Source organism: Entelurus aequoreus, linkage group LG09 (genome assembly GCF_033978785.1).
Source record: "Entelurus aequoreus isolate RoL-2023_Sb linkage group LG09, RoL_Eaeq_v1.1, whole genome shotgun sequence".
NCBI lineage: Eukaryota > Metazoa > Chordata > Actinopteri > Syngnathiformes > Syngnathidae > Entelurus > Entelurus aequoreus.
The window spans coordinates 50,607,100-50,628,059 of record NC_084739.1 but is presented as its reverse complement, the minus strand read 5'-3'; the positions used below and the strand labels follow the sequence as shown (position 1 = coordinate 50,628,059).

The 20,960-nt window shown below is 41.1% G+C and overlaps 1 protein-coding gene across 1 annotated transcript in view; it reads left to right on the top strand.

Moving 5' to 3' along the window:
• The window catches only part of slc2a15a (solute carrier family 2 member 15a), a 154,600-nt gene that overhangs the window by 9,505 nt on the left and 124,135 nt on the right, over window positions 1-20,960 (top strand). The window lies entirely within an intron of this gene.

Genomic DNA, 20,960 nt, shown 5'->3' with positions numbered 1-20,960 from the left:
ATTCATTCTGTATTTCATTTTTGTAATGTAGAATATTTATACTTAATAGATCTTCAATGATGTTTAACACAAAATAATCAAGTTAAAGTGGAGTTACATATGACACTTATTCTTTACCCTTATCAATGTAGTGCAGATGTACTTTATACGTAGAGAAAATAAGATTTATATTGAGTAAAATCATTTAAATAGTAACATTTATTGTGTATTTTATTACCATTTTTTCTATCGTCACAAAAACGGCACGTCAGACTTTTTATATTAATTTTAATACTAATAGTGATATTTTACTAACTTGTTTTATTTATGAATCGATTGAAGAAATATAATAACAGTTATATTGTAGTTTTTGTTAGTATTAAGTATTTATAAATATTAATGAAATATTTATAATTATTTAATTATTGTTACATGGATTTAAATGAACTTTAAAATCATTTGGAAAAGGGCCAATTTACCTGTGCACTGCCATTTTGTTAATTGTGATATTTTGCTAGCTTTGATTCTATGAATTTATTGAAGAAATTGATTGATTGATTGATATAATAAAAACAGATTAATTGTAATATTTTACACACTATTAAAACATTACCATTGTTACATGAATTTAAAATAATGTTTAATTGTAAAAAAATAAATATGAATTTTTAAATGTAATAGCTTACCTGATAGGCGGTCATTTTGGCCACTACAAATGTCTGAACTCCCAACTGGACCCTGGAAAAATGTATCCGTGGACTTTTGCGGTCCCCTGCCCTCCGGTGATTACCTGTTTGTTATGCTGGACGAATACTCAAGATTCCCCTTCGTCGAGATCACATCCTCAACCTCAGCACACACAATAATCCCTGTCATGGATACAATATTTTCCTTGGTGGGCACACCAGAAGTCGTCAAGACTGACAACGGCCCGCATTCGCAGGCAATATATTCTGTGACTTTTCTCACTACCTCAGTTTCCACCACAGGAAAATCACACCATACTGGGGACGGCGTGGCGAAGTTGGTAGAGTGGCTGTGCCAGTAATCGGAGGGTTGCTGGTTACTGGGGTTCAATCCCCACCTTCTACCATCCTAGTCACGTCCGTTGTGTCCTTGGGCAAGACACTTCACCCTTGCTCCTGATGGGTGCTGGTTAGCTAGCGCCTTGCATGGCAGCTCCCGCCATCAGTGTGTGAATGGGTGAATGTGGAAATACTGTCAAAGCGCTTTGAGTACCTTGAAGGCATACTTGCCAACCCTCCCGTTTTTAGCGGGAGAATCCCGATATTCAGCGCCTCTCCCGACAACCTCCCGACAACCTCCCGACAGAGATTTTCTCCCGACAAACTCCCGGGATTCAGCCGAAGCTGGAGGCCACGCCCCCCCCCAAAAAAAGTCTGCCGCAGCTGCGATTGGACCTGACCAGCCTCCGGGTACAAGTACTGGAGTACCAATTGCTTGCCAGGGAAGATCTTCCCCAGGAAGCAAGGATTGACCGGTTTTGGGCCATGCTAGGGAGAGATGAAAGATTTCACACTCTCGTGCATTTGATGAAAGCACTTTTGTGCGTGCCACACAGCAATACATCATCAGAGAGGGTGTTCAGCATGGTTAGAAAAATAGTGACAGAGAATAGAAAGAGGATGGACAATTCAACCCTTAACAAAGCACTGTACTTTCAAGTACAACAATGAGTAGATGAGTGTTGTGTGTGTGTGTGTATGTGTGTAAATAATTGAGTGTGTGAGTGCTCGCGCACAGGGTGCGTGTGATGTGTCAGTGCGTTAGATTTGTGGCAGAAGTGCTTGTAGTTAGTTCATGCTGCCCCTGCTTGCTACTCTCTGCTTACAGCTATCGCCGCCAGCTAGCCCCTGGGTGGGTGAAAAGAGGAGCCGAGTGCGTAAGTCTCCTCCTGCTGGTACAAAGCCTCTCCACCACCAAGACCCCTGGGGTGCCTCCTCGTGGCCACACACGGTAAACTGCGTCTTTGCGGACACAGGCTAAACTGTAGGGGATCTCGGAGCAGCAGTGGGCCCCAGAGGCGAGGCGTGCAGGCCCACCAGTGTGTGGACACGCCCTGGCGTCCGCCAACCACTGCCCCATCTATGGGTTAAATAGATATAAGACCTCAACGGTGGAAGTGGCGGAGGATGACACTGCATGTCACAACGGCACTGAAGGCGGATGAAGGCTGCAACAGAGAGTGGTCTCTAGTCGTCATGGATCCATGCCACTGGATCAAGGCCCCTCTCTGCCAAGGACCGTGTGGTGGCTGCAGGCCCATCAGTCTCCCCACGCTAAAAGACGTCACGCGCAGGCGTCCTCCCGAATGGGAACCCATCCATTTTACATCCCGGATACTCCAAAGTCCTTTGGCGACCGGGAAGTGGTAACGGGGGCAGGACAGTGAAGTCTGGCAGTCCTTAGCCACAACCTGGCACACAGGCGGTGGGTGTTAGATTCAGTCGTTAAGCTCATGGACTGAGGCAGAAGAGCTTCTCGGCAGCTGCACCCATGACTGAGCAGCCCTATTCAGGATCCACTCTGCTCACCCCAGTAGGGGAGGGGGTTAGAAAAGGTACCCTAAAAATAGCCTGCCTCGCAACATCCTGTCTGGAATACCGCATCCAGAGGGATCACCACCATGCGGTCAGAAACAAAGAAAACAAAAACTACACATTGGTGCCTGGAACGTGCGAACCCTCACGGACAACCAAGCCAGCGATCGACCTGAAAGGCGAACTGCCATCATCTCCAGAGAGCTAAGGAAGTTCCAGATCGACATCGCAGCACTCTCCGAGACCCGACTGGCCGACGAAGGGCAGCTGAAGGAAGAAAAAGGCGGATATACTTTCTTCTGGAAAGGAAAGCCTGCAAATGAGCCACGAATCCACGGTGTGGGTTTTGCTATTAAGAACTGCCTCATCAACCACCTCCATGAACTCCCTGTGGGCATCAACGAGCGCCTAATGACCTTACGCCTTATGCTTGCTAGCAGTCATATGGCCACGGTCTTTAGTGCCTATGCACCAACCCTTGATGCACAGGATGAAGTTAAGGAGGCCTTTTATGCTGACCTGGACAAAGTTCTATCTGAAGTCCCCAAGGAGGACAAGTTAATCCTGCTCGGAGACTTCAACGCCAGAGTGGGACGAAACCACCACCTATGGAGGGGTACGCTGGGGAGAGAAGGAGTCGGAAATACAAACTCTAACGGCACACTACTGCTAACTAAGTGCTCGGAGCACAACCTGGTCATCACCAACACACTTTTCCGTCAGAAAACCAAGTTCAAAACATCATGGATGCACCCTCGCTCCAAACTGTGGCATCTCATTGACTATGTCATTGTCCGCTCTAAAGACCGTTGCGACGTCCTAAACACCAGAGCAATGACCAGTGCAGACGACTGCTGGACCGACCACCGCCTCATTCGCTCCATCATGTCCATCCGCTTAATGCGGAAAAGACGGATGCAGAAAAGACAGTGCCGGCCAATAATTAACTTCGAGCTGTTGAGTGACACCACCTACCAACAACAGCTGCAGGAGGCCTTTAGCGCAGCGTTGCCCAAACAGTACCCAGAGGACACGGAAACACACTGGAGCACACTTTCGACTGCTATAATGAAATCCTGCAAAAATATCCTTGGTCTCAAAAAGCGGAGACATCAAGACTGGTTTGATGAGAACGACACTGAGATCTAGCAACTAATTGACAACAAGCGGCAAGCTTTCATCACTTGGCAAAACGACATCCACTGCAAAGTGAAAAGAGTAGCCCACGCCAAAGCGAAGGCAGCTGTCCAAACACAGGTTAGGAAACTGAAGAACCAGTGGTGGACAAACAAGGCTCTGGAGATCGAGCAGCTTGCTGACTCTGGAGACACGAGAGGCTTCTTCGATGCCACAAGAGTGGTGTATGGTCCCAGCCACCGCTGCCTAACCCCCCTTCGCTCAAAGGATGGTCTGCTGCTGCTGAAGGACAAGGACGCAATTTCAAACAGGTGGAAAGAACACTATGAGGACCTCTTAAACAGGGACACTATACCTGAGATGGAGGCTCTTGACCAACTCCCACAACAACCCACAGATGAAAGCATGGGAGAACCACCTACCTTGGATGAGCTGCAGGATGCCATTGGGGAGATGAGGAACAACAAGGCTGCTGGGCCCGACGGCATTCCAGCAGAGGTCCTGAAGAAAGGCGGACCCGATCTTACCAAGCACATCCATGTCCTGCTTCTCAAAATATGGGAAGAAGAGGAAATCCCTGCACAGCTCAGAGATGCCCTAATTTTCTCCATATTTAAGAAAGGAGACAAGGCAGACTGTGGGAATTACCGTGGCATCTCTCTCCTGTCCACCATTGGGAAAGCCCTCGCTCGGGTTTTGGTCAACAGACTCACCCCCCTGTCAGAAAGCGTGCTTCCTGAGTCTCAGAGTGGATTTCGCCCAAGCAGAGGCACCACAGACATGATTTTCATCGCACGACAACTGCAAGAAAAATGCCGGGAACAAAACCAATCATTATACATGGCCTTCATAGACCTCACCAAAGCCTTCGACTCGGTTAACCGTAAGGCCCTTTGGCTGGTTCTGTCCAAGATTGGCTGCCCAGACAAATACATCCGGGTACTGAGACTACTGCATGATAACATGTCAGCCACAGTGCTCAGTGGCAGTGGAGATGAAACGGAACCCTTTAGGGTAGACACAGGTGTAAAACAGGGATGTGTCATTGCTCCAACACTATTTTCCATCTTTGTTGCTGCTATCCTCCATCTCACAAACATACATCTGCCCCAGGGAGTCAAAATAATGTACAGAACCGACGGTCAACTCCTCAACATCAACCGTTTCAGGGCTAAAGGTCAAACCACCACCATATCCATCATGGAGCTGCAGTATGCAGACGATAATGCCCTCGTAGCCCTCTCAGAAGAGGACCTACAGTGCACTCTGTCTGCTTTTGCGAAGGCATACAAACAGCTTGGTCTTGCCATCAATATAAAGAAAACCCAAATCCTCCACCAATCACCACCAAACATTAGTGCGCCTGTCCTGCCCCCAAACCTCTCAATTGACAAAATCCGACTGGAAAATGTGGACCACTTCCAATATCTCGGGAGCCTCCTGTCATCTAAAGCTGTCATTGACGATGAAATTCACCACCGCCTCAGCTGTGCCAGTGGGGCCTTCTCAAGGCTGAGGAAGCGAGTCTTCGAGAACCGTGACCTCCAAGCAAAGACCAAAATCCTGGTCTACAAAGCAGTCGTGCTCCCCACCCTTCTGTATGGGTCAGAAGCCTGGACCACCTACAGCAGGCACTTAAAGGCACTCGAGACCTACCATCATAGATGTCTCAGAAAAATCCTCAGGATCAGCTGGGAGGACCGACGCACCAACACCAGCGTCCTGGAGGAGGCTGGCTTGCCCACCATCACTGCCACGATTGCCCAAAACCAACTTAGATGGACTGGCCATGTAGTTCGCATGCCTGACTCTCGCCTCCCAAAACAAGTTCTTTATTCACAGCTTGTTGAAGGGAAACAGGCCCCGGGAGGTCAAAAGAAGAGATTTAAGGATAACATCAAGGCAAACCTGACAAAGTGTCGCATAGACCTTAAGTCTTGGGAAATCAAGGCAACAGACAGAACGATGTGGAGAAACCTTGTCCGTGAGGGTGCCGCGCAATATAATGACGGCCTCCGCCATGCTGCACAAGACAAGTGCAGACTAAGAAAGGAGAGAGCATCCATCAAGCAGGCCCAACCCAAACCCACCACCACTACATTCCCTTGTCCACATTGCCCCAGAATAATCGGGTCCAGAATCGGCCTCTACGCCCACCTGAAGACCCCCACCTGAAGACCCACAAGGACCAGGAAGGAGGACAGTCATACTTGACACGAGTGACCGCCGATGATGATGAAATAAATGAACACTAACATTTAAGTATTTATTTTATTTATATAATAAAATCAATATATATATATATATATATATATATATATATATATATATATATATATATATATGTAACGGTGTAGAAACAGACGTTCATTATGCTTGATCAAATTATGAATGAATTGTTGCAACAGCGCCTGTTGCTGGCGAGAAGTGGTATGTACTTTACCTGCGGGAAGTGCTCAGAACTGTGACGCCTTCCAATTGATAATCCCGTGACCCAAGTGGACTCACAGTCTCAGAATTTGCACTGTTTTGCAGGACACTGTAATAAAAGAAATTCATAATCCACCTGGTGCTAGTGATATGTTGAAGCGACAGCAGTGTGGAGCTGCATTTTGCCACATACAGTTGTGGACCGTCACACATATATATATATATATATATATATATATATATATATATATATATATATATATATATATATATATATATATATATATATATATATATATATATATATATATATATATATATATATATATATATATATACATATATATATATATATATATATATATATATTAATATATATATATATATATATATATATATATATATATATATATATATATATATATATATATATATATATATATATATGTATGTGTGGGGAAAAACATCACAAGACTATTTCATCTCTACAGGCCTGTTTCATGAGGGGTTTCCTCAATCCTCAGGAGATTTTAATGGAAGCATTCACATACCATGGTTTATATAGGGCACAGAACGGGTGGGTACAGGCAGGCGTGGGGGCGTGGTGATTGACTCATGTGTTACCTAGGAGGTGTTTCCTTCTGTGACGGCATGCTGATACAATTTCGCTGCGTTTGTTGAGGGATGACAACTCTGGACGGTATATGATAAACAGTTTCTCTTTTAAGCATAGGTTGCATCTTTTGTTACCACTGTTGTAAGGTGTGCTGGATGCAAGAATTTGCCATGTTATTGAGTATTCAACATTATTGTCTTTGACAATTGTCTGTTGAATTTGCCATGTTATTGAGTATTCAACATTATTGTCTTTGACAATTGTCTGTTGAATACTCAATAACATGGCAAATTCTTGCATCCAGCACACCTTACAACAGTGGTAACAAAAGATGCAACCTATGCTTAAAAGAGAAACTGTTTATCATATACCGTCCAGAGTTGTCATCCCTCAACAAACGCAGCGAAATTGTATCAGCATGCCGTCACAGAAGGAAACACCTCCTAGGTAACACATGAGTCAATCACCACGCCCCCACGCCTGCCTGTACCCACCCGTTCTGTGCCCTATATAAACCATGGTATGTGAATGCTTCCATTAAAATCTCCTGAGGATTGAGGAAACCCCTCATGAAACAGGCCTGTAGAGATGAAATAGTCTTGTGATTTTTTTCCCCACACATACATATTACGCTCTACCACGGTATCGAGCACTATTTTTTGGATAATCTAATTAAGACATATATATATATATATATATATATATATATATATATATATATATATATATATCTAGAATTCACTGAAAGTCAAGTATTTATATATATATATATATATATATATATATATATATATATATATATATATATATATATATATATATATATATATATATATATATATATATATATGAAATACTTGAGTTGGTGAATTCTAGCTGTAAATATACTCTCCTCTTAACCACGCCCCTAACCATGCCCCCCCCCCCCACCTCCCGATATTGGAGGTCTCAAGGTTGGCAAGTATGCTTGAAGGTAGAAAAGCGCTATACAAGTATAACCCATTTATCATTATCATTTACTGGTCACAGGCCAATGCAGTAGTTGAAAGATTCAACAGACCTTTAAAGGCCTACTGAAATGATTTTTTTTTATTCAAACGGGAATAGCAGATCCATTCTATGTGTCATACTTGATCATTTCGCGATATTGCCATATTTTTGCTGAAAGGATTTAGTAGAGAAAATCGACGATAAAGTTCGCAACTTTTGCTCGCTGATAAAAAAAAGCCTTGCCTGTACCGGAAGTAGCGTGACGTCACAGGAGCTAGGATTCCTCACAATTCCCCGTTGTTTACAATGGAGCGAGAGATATTCGGACCGAGAAAGTGATGATTACCCCATTAATTTGAGCGAGGATGAAAGATTCGTAGATGAGGAACGTTACAGTGAATGACTTGAAAGGCAGCGATGGACGTATCTTTTTTCGCTCTGACCGTAACTTAGGTACAAGCTGGCTCATTGGATTCCACACTCTCCTTTTTCTATTGTAGATCACAGATTTGTATTTTAAACCACCTCGGATACTATATCCTCTTGAAAATGAGAGTCGAGAACGCGAAATGACATTCAGTGCCTTTTATCTCCACGACAATACATCTGCGAAATGCTTTAGCTGCGAGCTAACGTGATAGCATCTTGCTTTAACTGCATATAGAAACAAAAGAAATAAACCCCTGACTGGAAGTATAGATAGAAAATCAACAATACTATTAAACCGTGGACATGTAAATACACGGTTAATGCTTTCCAGGCTGGCGAAGGTTAACAATGCTGTGCTAACGACGCCATTGAAGCTAACTTAGCAACCGGACTGCACAGAGCTATGCTAAAAACATTAGCTCGCCACCTACGCCAGCCAGCCCTCATTTGCTCATCAACACCCCGTGCTCACCTGCGTTCCAGCGATCGGCAGAAGGACGAAGGACTTCACCCGATGCGTTTGGCGGCCCGGAGACGTAGGAAGTCAAGGTGAAGTCGGCGGCTAGCGCGGCTAGCGCTCCAACAAAGTCCTCCTGGTTGTGTTGCTGTAGTCCGCTGCTAATACACTGATCCCACCTACAACTGTCTTCTTTGCAGCCTTCATTGTTCATTAAAAAAATTGCAAAAGATGTCCAGAATACTGTGGAATTATGAAATGAAAACAGAGCTTTTTGTATAGGATTCTACGGGGTACCATAACTTCCGTTACTCGGACTTCGTCACACGCATACGTCATCATACCGCAATGTTTCAGCCGGATATTTCCCGGGAATTTTAAAATGTCACTTTATAAGTTAACCCGGCCGTATTGGCATGTGTTGCAATGTTAAGATTTCATCATTGATATATAAACTATCAGACTGCGTGGTCGGTAGTAGTGGCTTTCAGTAGGCCTTTAATCAAGGCTGTGCACACTGCCATGGTTGAAGGTAAGCCATGGAAGCAAGAATTGTACAAGTTCCTTCGCAACTATCGCGCCACCAACCGGTCTCCAGCAGAATTATTCTTTGGTCGACCCATGTCAATAAAACTGCCTTCCATCTCTCACCCCACCGACGACAATGACTTCAGGCAAACTGATGCACTAAGGTAGATGAAAATGAAACTATATGCGGATGAAAGGAGGAATGCCGTGCACTCACAGTTGAAACAGGGTGATGTTGTCCTGATACGTCAGAGGAGAACCGGGAAAATGGTCACACCATTCAACCCCAAGCCAAACAAGGTCATCTCAGTGAAAGGAACAATGGTCACCGCAAAAAGACAGGGACATGAAGTCACCAGGCACAGGTCCCTGTATAAGCTTCTCAAACACCAACCATTTGTCCCACTGAATTGTGACAGTGACAGCAGTGATGATGATGATGATGATGATGAGGACAGTACCGGTGATCAGATTCATGACCAGGATCAACAACAACAACAACAAGGTCCGGATCAAGACCAGAGGTGTTACCTTGTCAGAGCAGACAGACGACTCCCAAGGAGACTCTTGGACGGAATTAACCTTTGAACTTCTATTTGCTCCTGTATACTAATGTCAGGAGGCATTTATTATCCATTTAAAATATTTGTATTGTATTGTCATTGTGAAAGTTTGAACTGGCAAAATCTTTAGTTTGACTTAAGTGTCACCATACAGTTCCTTTTTTCAACAGAAACAAGGACATTTAATTTGAAAGAATAGGAGGGATGTAATGTTGTGAAATGGGCACGGCCCCTTTAAGAGACTGAGTTCACGAGTCTCTCACGTGATCCCGGAAGTTGAATGTTCATAACATTGAGAGCGGTAACGATGCTGGAAAGCGTACAGCGGAGTATGATTGATGTTTGAAGGTGTTCATTAAACACAGTTCTATAAAGCAAGAGTGGACATCACGTTTCTACAGTTGCTGTAGTCCCAGACATAAAAACACAAACACCAAAGGACAATAAAACATTATAATGTCAAAAACACAGACACAACAAATTGAAACATTAGTTAAAGTGACGACATGACTGTAAATTTATAAGAAACAATTTAAGATGCTTTTTAAAAGTGTAAAAAGTGGGACATGCTATAATATTACTGGGAAGTCTGTTCCAGAAATCCAGAAATTACTTATTTGGACTGACAGAACTGTTTGTCCAAAGATTGTTTTTTATCAAGGTCTCTTCTGGAGGAGGCTTTGGTGCCAAAACCTCTGTCAGTCCTCAGTGTAATTAATGTATGTGGAGAATGGTGGTGGGGCTAGTCCATGAAGAACTTTATAAATGAAACAGCTGAATAGAATTTTCAAAGTTAAGCATTTCATAATTTACCAAATGTTACACCGATGAAATAACAGAGGCTCCTAAATGTTTCCTCAACAATCTTTAACTTAAAGAGTTCTGTACAGCAGTGGCATGTCTGGGGGTGGCCTCGGGTGGCACCCCAAGAATCAGAATCAGATAGGCTACCCCACTCAGAGACGGAAGGATTTGAAGCACACAAACATAATGGGTCAAAATGCAAAAATTGTGCGGTTGGCAGTAGTTTGCTTAATGGAGTGATGTGATGTGTCGAGGCTTCAAGGCGTGTGTGTGGAGTAATGCAGGGGGTCTTTCAGCATAGTGCGTGTCAAGGCTTTCTTCATGTAGGGGAGGAGCTAGAAATGATGACGTATGAAGCCTTCGCTTCGGGGCACCGTTCAGATTCTGCGAGGAGTTGTGGTCGGTTTGGAATCTGGATAGAAAAAAAAAATTGTAAATGCCAATACAATAAAATAATAAAAGCGTGTGATGCTGTTTGAGGCTCCAGCTGATGTTGGCTCACTGCTGCCACGTCCGCCAGCACTTGTACCAGCGCTGTCAGGAGGTTCGGTGCCGTCATCCTTTACCACAGGCTAGTTGGGCGCCAACGTGACCAGTCTCTGTGGCAATTTATGCTCAACAGTCTCTTTATTCTGTTTATTTTTTTTGTTTCTTGCTTCCGGGTCTCTCTCTCGCACGCGCTCGCCTCTCCCCTGTCTGCTCTCCTTTAATGGCCTCGGACGCTGCTAATAAAGGAGACAGGTGATTAGATAACCTGCTTTAGCTGGGAAATCCACTCACCTGTCAGCTGCTTCGTAGCCGGCTCCTGCACACGCCCTTCCCGCAGGAGACGCGCCGACCACACCCCCTCCACAAAGTGCAACTTTGTTTGTTATATACTTTATTTAGCTATTTTATTTATTGTTATGATTGTTTACATTTGAGCCCCCCATACCCGCCTTAAAGGGGAACTGCACTTTTTTTAGAATTGTGTTTATCGTTCACAACCATTATGAAAGAGATGACGATAGATGGATTATTTTTTAATGCATTCTAAATATTAAATAAACGTAAATAAAAGTAAGCTTACAGCAGAGCCAATGGGAGCTCCACTATTTCACCCATAAAATCGGATAAATAACCATTCAAAAAGTGCCAACAACACTCAAATTACTACGTGATTTGAATATTAACCAAGTATTAGTGATATTGTTATTACAAGCCCTAACACAGACAAACTACAAACCCTGTTTCCATATGAGTTGGGAAATTGTGTTAGATGTAAATATAAACGGAATACAATGATTTGCAAATCATTTTCAACCCATATTCAGTTGAATATGCTACAAAGACAACATATTTGATGTTCAAACTGATAAACATTTTTTTTTTTTTGCAAATAATCATTAACTTTAGAATTTGATGCCAGCAACACGTGACAAAGAAGTTGGGAAAGGTGGCAATAAATACTGATAACGTTGAGGAATGCTCATCAAACACTTATTTGGAACATCCCACAGGTTTGCAGACTAATTGGGAACAGGTGGGTGCCATGATTGGGTATAAAAACAGCTTCCCAAAAAATGCTCAGTCTTTCACAAGAAAGGATGGGGCAAGGTACACCCCTTTGTCCATAACTGTGTGAGCAAATAGTCAAACAGTTTAAGAACAACGTTTCTCAAAGTGCAATTGCAAGAAATTTAGGGATTGCAACATCTACGGCCCATAATATCATCAAAAGGTTCAGAGAATCTGGAGAAATCACTCCATGTAAACGGCATGGCCGGAAACCAACATTGAATGACCGTGACCTTCCATCCCTCAGATGGCACTGTATCAAAAACCGACATCAATCTCTAAAGGATATCACCACATGGGCTCAGGAACACTTCAGAAAACCACTGTCACTAAATACAGTTGGTTGCTACATCTGTAAGTGTAAGTTAAAGCTGTACTATGAAAAGTGAAAGCCATTTATCAACAACATCCAGAAACGCTGCCGGCTTCTCTGGGCAGGAGATCATCTAAGATGGACTCATGCAAAGTGGAAAAGTGTTCTGTGGTCTGACAAGTCCACATTTCAAATTGTTTTTGGAAATATTCGACATTGTGTCATCCGGACCAAAGGGGAAGCGAACCATCCAGACTGTTATTGACGCAAAGTTCAAAAGCCAGCATCTGTGATGGTATGGGGGTGCATTAGTGCCCAAGGCATGGGTAACTTACACATCTGTGAAGGCACCATTAATGCTGAAAAGTACATACAGGTTTTGGAACAACATATGCTGCCATCTAAGCGCCGTCTTTTTCATGGACGCCCCTGCTAATTTCAGCAAGACAATGCCAAGCCACATTCAGCACGTGTTACAACAGCATGGCTTTGTAAAAAAAAAGTGCATGTACTTTCCTGGGCCGCCTGCAGTCCAGACCTGTCTCCCATCGAAAATGTGTGGCACATTACGAAGCGTAAAATACGACAGCGGAGACCCCGGACTGTTGAACCATTACGACTCTACATTGTAGTGGATTGTCCGAGGCTTAAACAGGCAACAAAAGTAGTTTAGTACAACACATTTATTTACCCATTATCTAAAGTGCAGGTTGAATTAAGTTGTCCGTGCAAGCAGACACAATGTACTCCAGAGCACACAAGACACACACAAGCCAAAATCACTCTCGAGTCCCGGTCTTCTGCCATTTTTTATATGTCTCTTGTGCGTCACTGTGTTTATCTCGTGCGTCATGATTGTTTTTGTAACATCCTTGGACTCCCCAATCATACCCAAACAACCAAAACATTCTGTAGACAGGTTGGCACGACTTAATATTCACTTTTGTCCCACACCCGGGGACACAGAATAGAAGAGAAATCAAATGAGCATACATTCTTGACAGACATGAAATATAGGTCAAAGGTCAGAAATTCTACTACATACCCTCCTTCCAGGGTCCTAAGACCCTGAACCAAAACAATTTCTGACGTAGACCACTAACTTAAATCTCTACTATCAATGTTTTTATACGAGGCAAAAATTCCGTCTATGACCATACTTCAGAGCGATCGCTGTTACCAGCCTGCAGTAAAACCATCTCACAGAACACAATTAGTCGCCTACCCTTTGATTTAGTAAAGGAATAACAAATACTTTGATCATGAACATAATTAGATGAATGTATATAGACTTATGACTGTAAGACATTTGCAAACATATTTTTCCCGGCATTTGCAATGAATGTAGTTACCAATATTGTTAATTACCAATTGATTTTGAACACACAACTGAATTTCGTATGAGTCCATGTTCGATTAGTGCTCGTATAGATGGCTCGGTGGTGCCTCAGGCTGGTGGCCTGCCGACACCTCGTTGGGCTTTTGGCTGCCTTGGTGAAGAAAGAGATCCACTCAAACAGTCTATCTCTGTCTCTTCTTGGGGTGTGGTTCAGTCCATTGGGCAGACTGTTTAATGGCATGTGCGCGCTGGCCGCTTTGGGGAAAATTGAGGTAGAGTTGGGAATTTGGAGAAGGCTGGGGCAGAGTATGGGGCGTTTGGGCTTTGGTCCAGGCCCTCAGCTTGCTTCAAGGCCTCCTTGCCGCTTCGGCACTCCCGTCACCCCCTTCCACAGCTACTGGAGTCCCGACGGACACAGATTGGCTGGCAACCTTAGTCGTTCTCGTCATCGCTGGCAAGGTGTTGTCTCTCCTCTCGGTTCCTTCCAGTCAGGTATCGGGTGTTGGTCCTGGATTAGCTTTGACCGTGCCCCTCTTAGCGAGTGCAAGGGAATCTGGAGTGGCTGCTTTCATCCTCAAATCTGCACAGAGGAACTGGCACACAAATTCTACATTTTGCAAACATACCATTTTGGTCTCATGGTCTTTCCACCTTTCAAGGAATCTGCTGGTCCTGGGACTGAGGATAATAGCCTGCTTCCTTAAAATGGGTGCCGTTGTTTGACCTACTCTTTTTGGGGAAACCATGTCGGGATATTAGATAATTCACAAAACATTTAATTACTGAATTGGCATCCTCCTTTGAGGTTGGGGTTGCTTCCGCCAACCACTGCAATTGTCCATCTAAATCATTACGTACCATTATCCTTGATCCTTGATTATTGATCATATCGATTAAATAAACCTCAACACGCTCAAACTTGACCCAATCCAACCTCACCTCCCCCCTCTGTCCCTGAAACAGGGACAGTGTTAGTCGTAGTAATAGTAATAGTAGTAGTAGTAGTGGTAGTAGTAGTAGTTTCAGAAACATCCAAGAAAAAGAAAAGGCAGCTGATAGTCAAGTGCAGCAAGAACAGAGGCGGAGGACAGGTCATGTTTGAGGTCACTGTTCGCTTTTGCAATAGTACTTTGATATTTTACAACACCTAGTGAATTATCGTGGCCACAATAATTCACTAAATAGTTGTATTTAATTTAGCCAATCTATGATGGGACAATGCACAGAAACATTAGGTTCAGAAACAGATATGTTCTGTACCAGATTATATCTAAATAGCTACTTTCCATCTGTAGTCCCTGGCTACCTAAATTAAAGGGATCCAAAAATCAAGCAATAAAATTATGAAACTAATTAATCATAATAAATATATACATTCATAATAATCAATAATTAATCAAAAAATAATCATACTGTAGCATGTAATCAAATTTAGGAAAGTCATAAAATGCCCCTTCATGGACACATTCTTAATATACAATACAACCACACCTTATTTACATCATCACACAAAGACAATACATGCTCTTGTTCACATCTGTCATCATTTGTAAAAACAACCAAGATTTTAACAGCCATACCTCACAATTTACAACAAAATTGCTCTCATGGATAAATATAATACAAATTAAGTTGATTTGTCAACATGATGCCCCTCTTAGCGACCGTGTGAGCAGCCTTGATTGCCACTTTTTAACTTCAAATGTTCTATTCCTTTGGATATAACGGGGAGAAGGCTAATTGGTCTATACTTGTTGATGTCTTGTTTATTTCCTGCTTTATGGATTGAAATGATAGTAGCAGTTTCTCGACGTGGTAGGGAAAGTGTTTTCCGTTATTGATTTATTTATCAATTGTTGTTATACGAGCAATAATACAATCCTTATACGTTTTTAGGAAGATAGTGTCCAACCCATATATATATCTCTAGATCGTGAGTCTGATAATGCAGCGAAGATATTGTTTAACTTTGTTTCATTTGTTAATTCTAAAATTAGTCCATCCTGAATAAATGACAATTATTTGCACTGATTTTGAGGGACTTTTTATTCAGGGTTTGTTCTGATTGAATAAAATGTTCATTAAAATTATTACTTATGTCCAGACTGTCTGTGATAGAAGCACCATTGATATTTAATGTTATAGTTTTGTTTCTTGTTTGCTCTCTTCCAGTAAGTTTGTACATGGTTTTCCATAACTTTCTAATGTTCCCTTTTGCAGCTTTGATTAATTATAAGTGAAAGTCAGCCTTAGACTTCCGCATAAACATTGTAACTTTGTTCCTCAAAACTTTTAAAATCATACGATCTGTATTTAGACCTGTTATAATGGCTGAGTCCCGATGTCTTTATTAGAATCCAAATTGTTTTATTAATCCAAGGTATTTTTATTTTAGCACTCTTATTTCTGGTTTTGTATTCGTGTATTTACAGATGATGTCTGAAAATGAATCGAGAAAAATGTCTTTAGCTGTGGTCGGTCGGTATACTACAATTACCTTGAAATACATTTCTGAGGAAAATGTGATTTTAATTTCAACATACTCAAATTGATTTACTTTTAATGTTTTCCCTTTCATAAATCATAATTCCTCCCCCCTTTGTCGCTCGATCTGTTTTTTCTGTAATCTTGTACCCCGGGACATTAATTAGAACAAAAGGTGTTGTGGGTTTAAACCATGTCTCCGATAGACAAGGTAACCCAGATTAGAGTCTGACATTAACTGCTGTATTTGTTCAGTATGTTTCCTGTTGTAGAAAGTTTAATGATGCGGACACGTTTGTTACTGAATACTTTCTACAGACTTCTCTCTCTCTGCGACTTTGTGTATGTAATAAGCACTATAAATATTTGATATGCTTAAATTTGTTATTTTAGCTCAGCTGTTGTGTAGCTGCTAGCTCCTTGTAGCCTACAGCAGGAGTGTCCAAATTGCAGCCAATAGCTATGTTTTTAACAGACAACCGAAATAATTGAAAATGTGGTATTTGCGTATCGGTTCAATCAGCGGCAGCTACGCCCTGTTTTATCATTTGACCTAAATTTTTGGTTTCTTGGCAGGACAGAGAGCAAAGGAACAATGTGGGTCATTAGTTGTCTATCTTATACCATGCTAATTGTTGTAAGGATAGTTCACATGAGCGGCCATACCTTGAGTCCCACCATATATAAGAGTCAAAAGGCTCCTATTATGAGTCGTCTAATTGGTGATCATACACTTTGGCGGTTTGGGTGGCAGGGCACACGGACGCACCTCAGTCAGCCAGTGCTAGGCCTTTAGGAGCAGTCCCCGTCCTCCATTCGTTCCTGGGAGGCGTCCCCAGTAGTTGTCAGCTGATGTCGTGCTGTCAGGCAACATCAGGAAGTTCCTTCTGTGCGGTATTGAATGTCAGGGCACAGTTCGTAAGCAGGTCATTACAAGGTGTGTGCAGGTTGACCACAAAGGAATGCTTCAAAGATTGTGTTGAACATTGTCCGTTGACACTTATGTCCAGCAGGGGTCTGTTTGTATCCTGCTGTTCGTCCTGCTGTGGGCGTCCTCTGTCACACCTGTATTTTTTGTGAGCATGTTCTGGCTACAACTTTGGAGCTTGTCTTGTTCAGAGAAGTTGGCAGTCCCCCGGCTGCATAACAGTTTCCACCCTAGCTTGACCTAGGACAACCGCAACTACCACCCAAGTCCGTCTGTCTGGTTTTACGTTTTGTTGAGGTTTTTTCCCTCCAGAATTTGGAACTCAAAACATGTACACCCATCGTTTTCATATCCTCTCGGTTAGTTCAATTTTGCATATCACGTTTTAAAATCACAGTCTTAACTATCCCATTAAATGTTAATCAATAACCCTAATTCAAAGATTATACATACTACTTCATGTGTATTTAAGTACCCTTTTAAATTAATTTTTAATCTAATTAATACTTCACTTGTGCACTCTGACCTCCCATTATGCATGATATTCTCCAAAACAAAAGAATGTTTTTATTCTCGTTTTCTCCTTAGCTTTCAGCTAAATATTTTACCTTTTAACGTCCGCACCGGTTTTATTTTTATTGTCTGCATTTTAATTTTGCTTTTATTTTGTTTCATTTCACTTTGTTGTCTGTGAAGCACTTTGAGTCTGCCCTTTGCATGAAAAACGCCACACAAACAAAGCTGCCCCGCCTTGCCTTGCCTGTCTCCGACCGGTTTTCCAACCTAGTCACAACAAACACACAAGGCCAAGCTCTAAACGCCAGGCCTAATCACACTTCTCCTCTTTTAACACTTTGTATATCGGCTCTTATTCTAATTATTAATGTAGGCTGTTATTTGTAATTATTATTCAACACTATTCACAGCAAACAGTTGTAAAGTTATAGTTATTCGCATTATACTCTCAAAATCTATAGCTAACTGAAAGCTGTTGAGATTTGGTTTGCCTCCTTCATCTCAGTGGCCTAGTGGTTAGAGTGTCCGCCCTGAGATCGGTAGGTTGTGAGTTCAAAACCCCGGCAGAGTCATACCAAAGACTATAAAACATTTGGGAGCCATTACCTCCCTGCTTGGCACTCAGCATCAAGGGTTGGAATTGGGGGTTAAATCACCAAAAATGATTCCCGGGCGCTGCACCGCTGCTCCCCACTGCTCCCCTCACCTCCCAGGGGGTGACCAAGGGGATGGGTCAAATGCAGAGGACAAATTTCTCCACACCTAGTGTGTGTGTGACAATCATTGGTACTTTAACTTTAACTTTAACTTTATTCTGTCATGCCATTATCCTCTTTTAGCTCAACACCCAGAAGTATGGTGTACTGCAATGTCTAAATAAAAATAAATCACTCCAAATTAAAAATGTCAGACTACACTTTAAAGTTACCCGACTTAAACTTACTTTTATTAAATTAATTTCCAAACTCACCTCCACCACAGCAGACATCTTCCTCAATCCTATCCCAATACTCCCATAAATTAGAAAGGTGTTTCACAATAGTGGTTAAGTAGTTGTTTTGAGTAATAGATCTCAATATGTGGAAATTAATAAGACTAAATTGGCCCTAGTGTGTGAATGTTGTATGTCTATCTATCTGTGTTGGCCCTGTGATGAGGTGGCGACCTGTCCAGGGTGCACCCCAGATGGGACCTAAACTATTTATACTTAATCTAAATGATATTTATTCAGTATCTTAATAAATTAAATGTATCACGTTTGCAGATAATACAAATGTATATTGTTCCGGAGAAGACTTGAAGAAAGCGTTTAGGAAATTGAGGTCGCGTTGATTCACCTAAAAAATTATTTAATACAAATAAGTAATCATTGAATGATAACAAAACTAAATTTGTGGTGTTTAGTGATGCAAAGTCAAATTGTGAAACAAAAATTAAAGTTGAATCAAGTGGAAATTGACAGAGTATATGAACTACATTCTTGAGAATAATAATTGATCATTAATATGTTGGAAGCTGCATATTGAACATATTAAAGAAAAATATCCAAATCCATTGCTATTCGGTATAAAGTAAAACACATGCTGAATAAGAAATGTCTGCATATGTTGTGTCATTCATTTATTTATTTTTTTCCATATGTAACATTGTTTTGAAGTTTGGGGAAATGTTTATAGAAGAAATATAGACCCAATACTTAAACCTAAAAGGCTCATTTCAATAATACACAAAGCATTATTACTATGATCCTACCAATCCATTTTTTATAAGTTATAATGTGTTAAATGTTCAGATAATCTATTTTTAAAACAATGGCAATTATGTTTCGAGTGAAGAACAACAGCCTTCCAGTTTGTATTCTTAGCTTATTTACATTATGAGGAGAAAACTATCATTTACAGGGGATATTGATTTTTGAAATAGGTCAAGTAAAATAAAAATAAAAATACAAATGTATTTCAGTTCTAGGAGTTAAATGATGGACCATCCTCAGTAATGAGCTGAACACATGTAGTTTTTTGTTATGGTTTAAGAGACCCTTGAAAGGTGAAGTTTTTGAACATTATGTAATATAGCAACAATTACTTTCATCTTTTAACGTTGATGTTCCAGGTAATCTAATGTTCAGTGAATGTATAGGATAGGCCAATATAAGCTTTGGCTTCCGCCTATTCCTTTTTCGGTCATCCTTTTTCTTTTATTTTCTTTCTGTGTGTAAATGTGTATGAATATTAATTTGTCTAATCTGTACTGTTAAACTGCTCACACAAACTGGTTGATGGTTGATTATATGACCAAAATAAACCTATTTCATCTATTCATTCATTATCTATCGCACTCATAGTTGTATTCCATTTTGCATCTAATTATTCCTATTGATTTCTTCCCATTTCACTCAAACAACTAAACAAACAAATAAACACACTCGCAGCTAACCACAATCAACAGCATACCATTTACGAATACCTTCATTTGTCACTTTCTCATCTTTTCTTCACTTTCGTTTTCCTTTACAAACAACATCCTGTATCCATCTCTTCCTTACACTTCACACAATGTTTCTATTTTCTGTTCTCCTAGAAACCATTCACGTAACGTAAGGTTATAAACATCCTTTTCCCATATTTTCTCAAACCATCCTCTTCACCCTCAATCTTCCTTCACCTGCTCTCTCTTCCTCTCTCTTCCTCTCTCTCTCACTCTCTCTCATTCTCTCACAATACAAACACAATAATCCAAAATAATCAGTCTTATAAAATACAACAGGCTCAGCAGCAATCTAAACCTGTATCATTATTTATCTCTTAACAATTTTTCCTCCTTCATAACCTGCATTTTATAATTTTGGCTTTAATATGATTTAGGGCAGTAGTTTTCAACCTTTTTTCCCAGGAAAATAAAGAAATAAAATACAGCTTAATGTCATCAATTTCTGATTTATTAAATTGTATACCAGTGCAACATATTGCTCATTTGTTGTGGTCTTACTTGAACTATTTGGACAACAAAAAAAGATATAAGAATAACTAAAACGTTTTAAAAATTAAACAAGTGATTAAATTATAATAATGATGTATATACATATAATCTATCATCAACCTTCTTTGGATATTGTAACAGTGATTCTAAATATTTATTTTGTTGAAGTATTATTCTATAATTATATTTATAAAAGATTTTGAATTGTCGCTATTTTTAGAATATTTAAAATCTCAGGTACCCCCCTTTTTGTCCGGGAGGAAACACCATACCCTCCTTTGAGAACTACTGATTTAGATGTAGTGGATTGTCCGAAGCTTAAACAGGCAACAAAAGTAGTTTAGTACAAC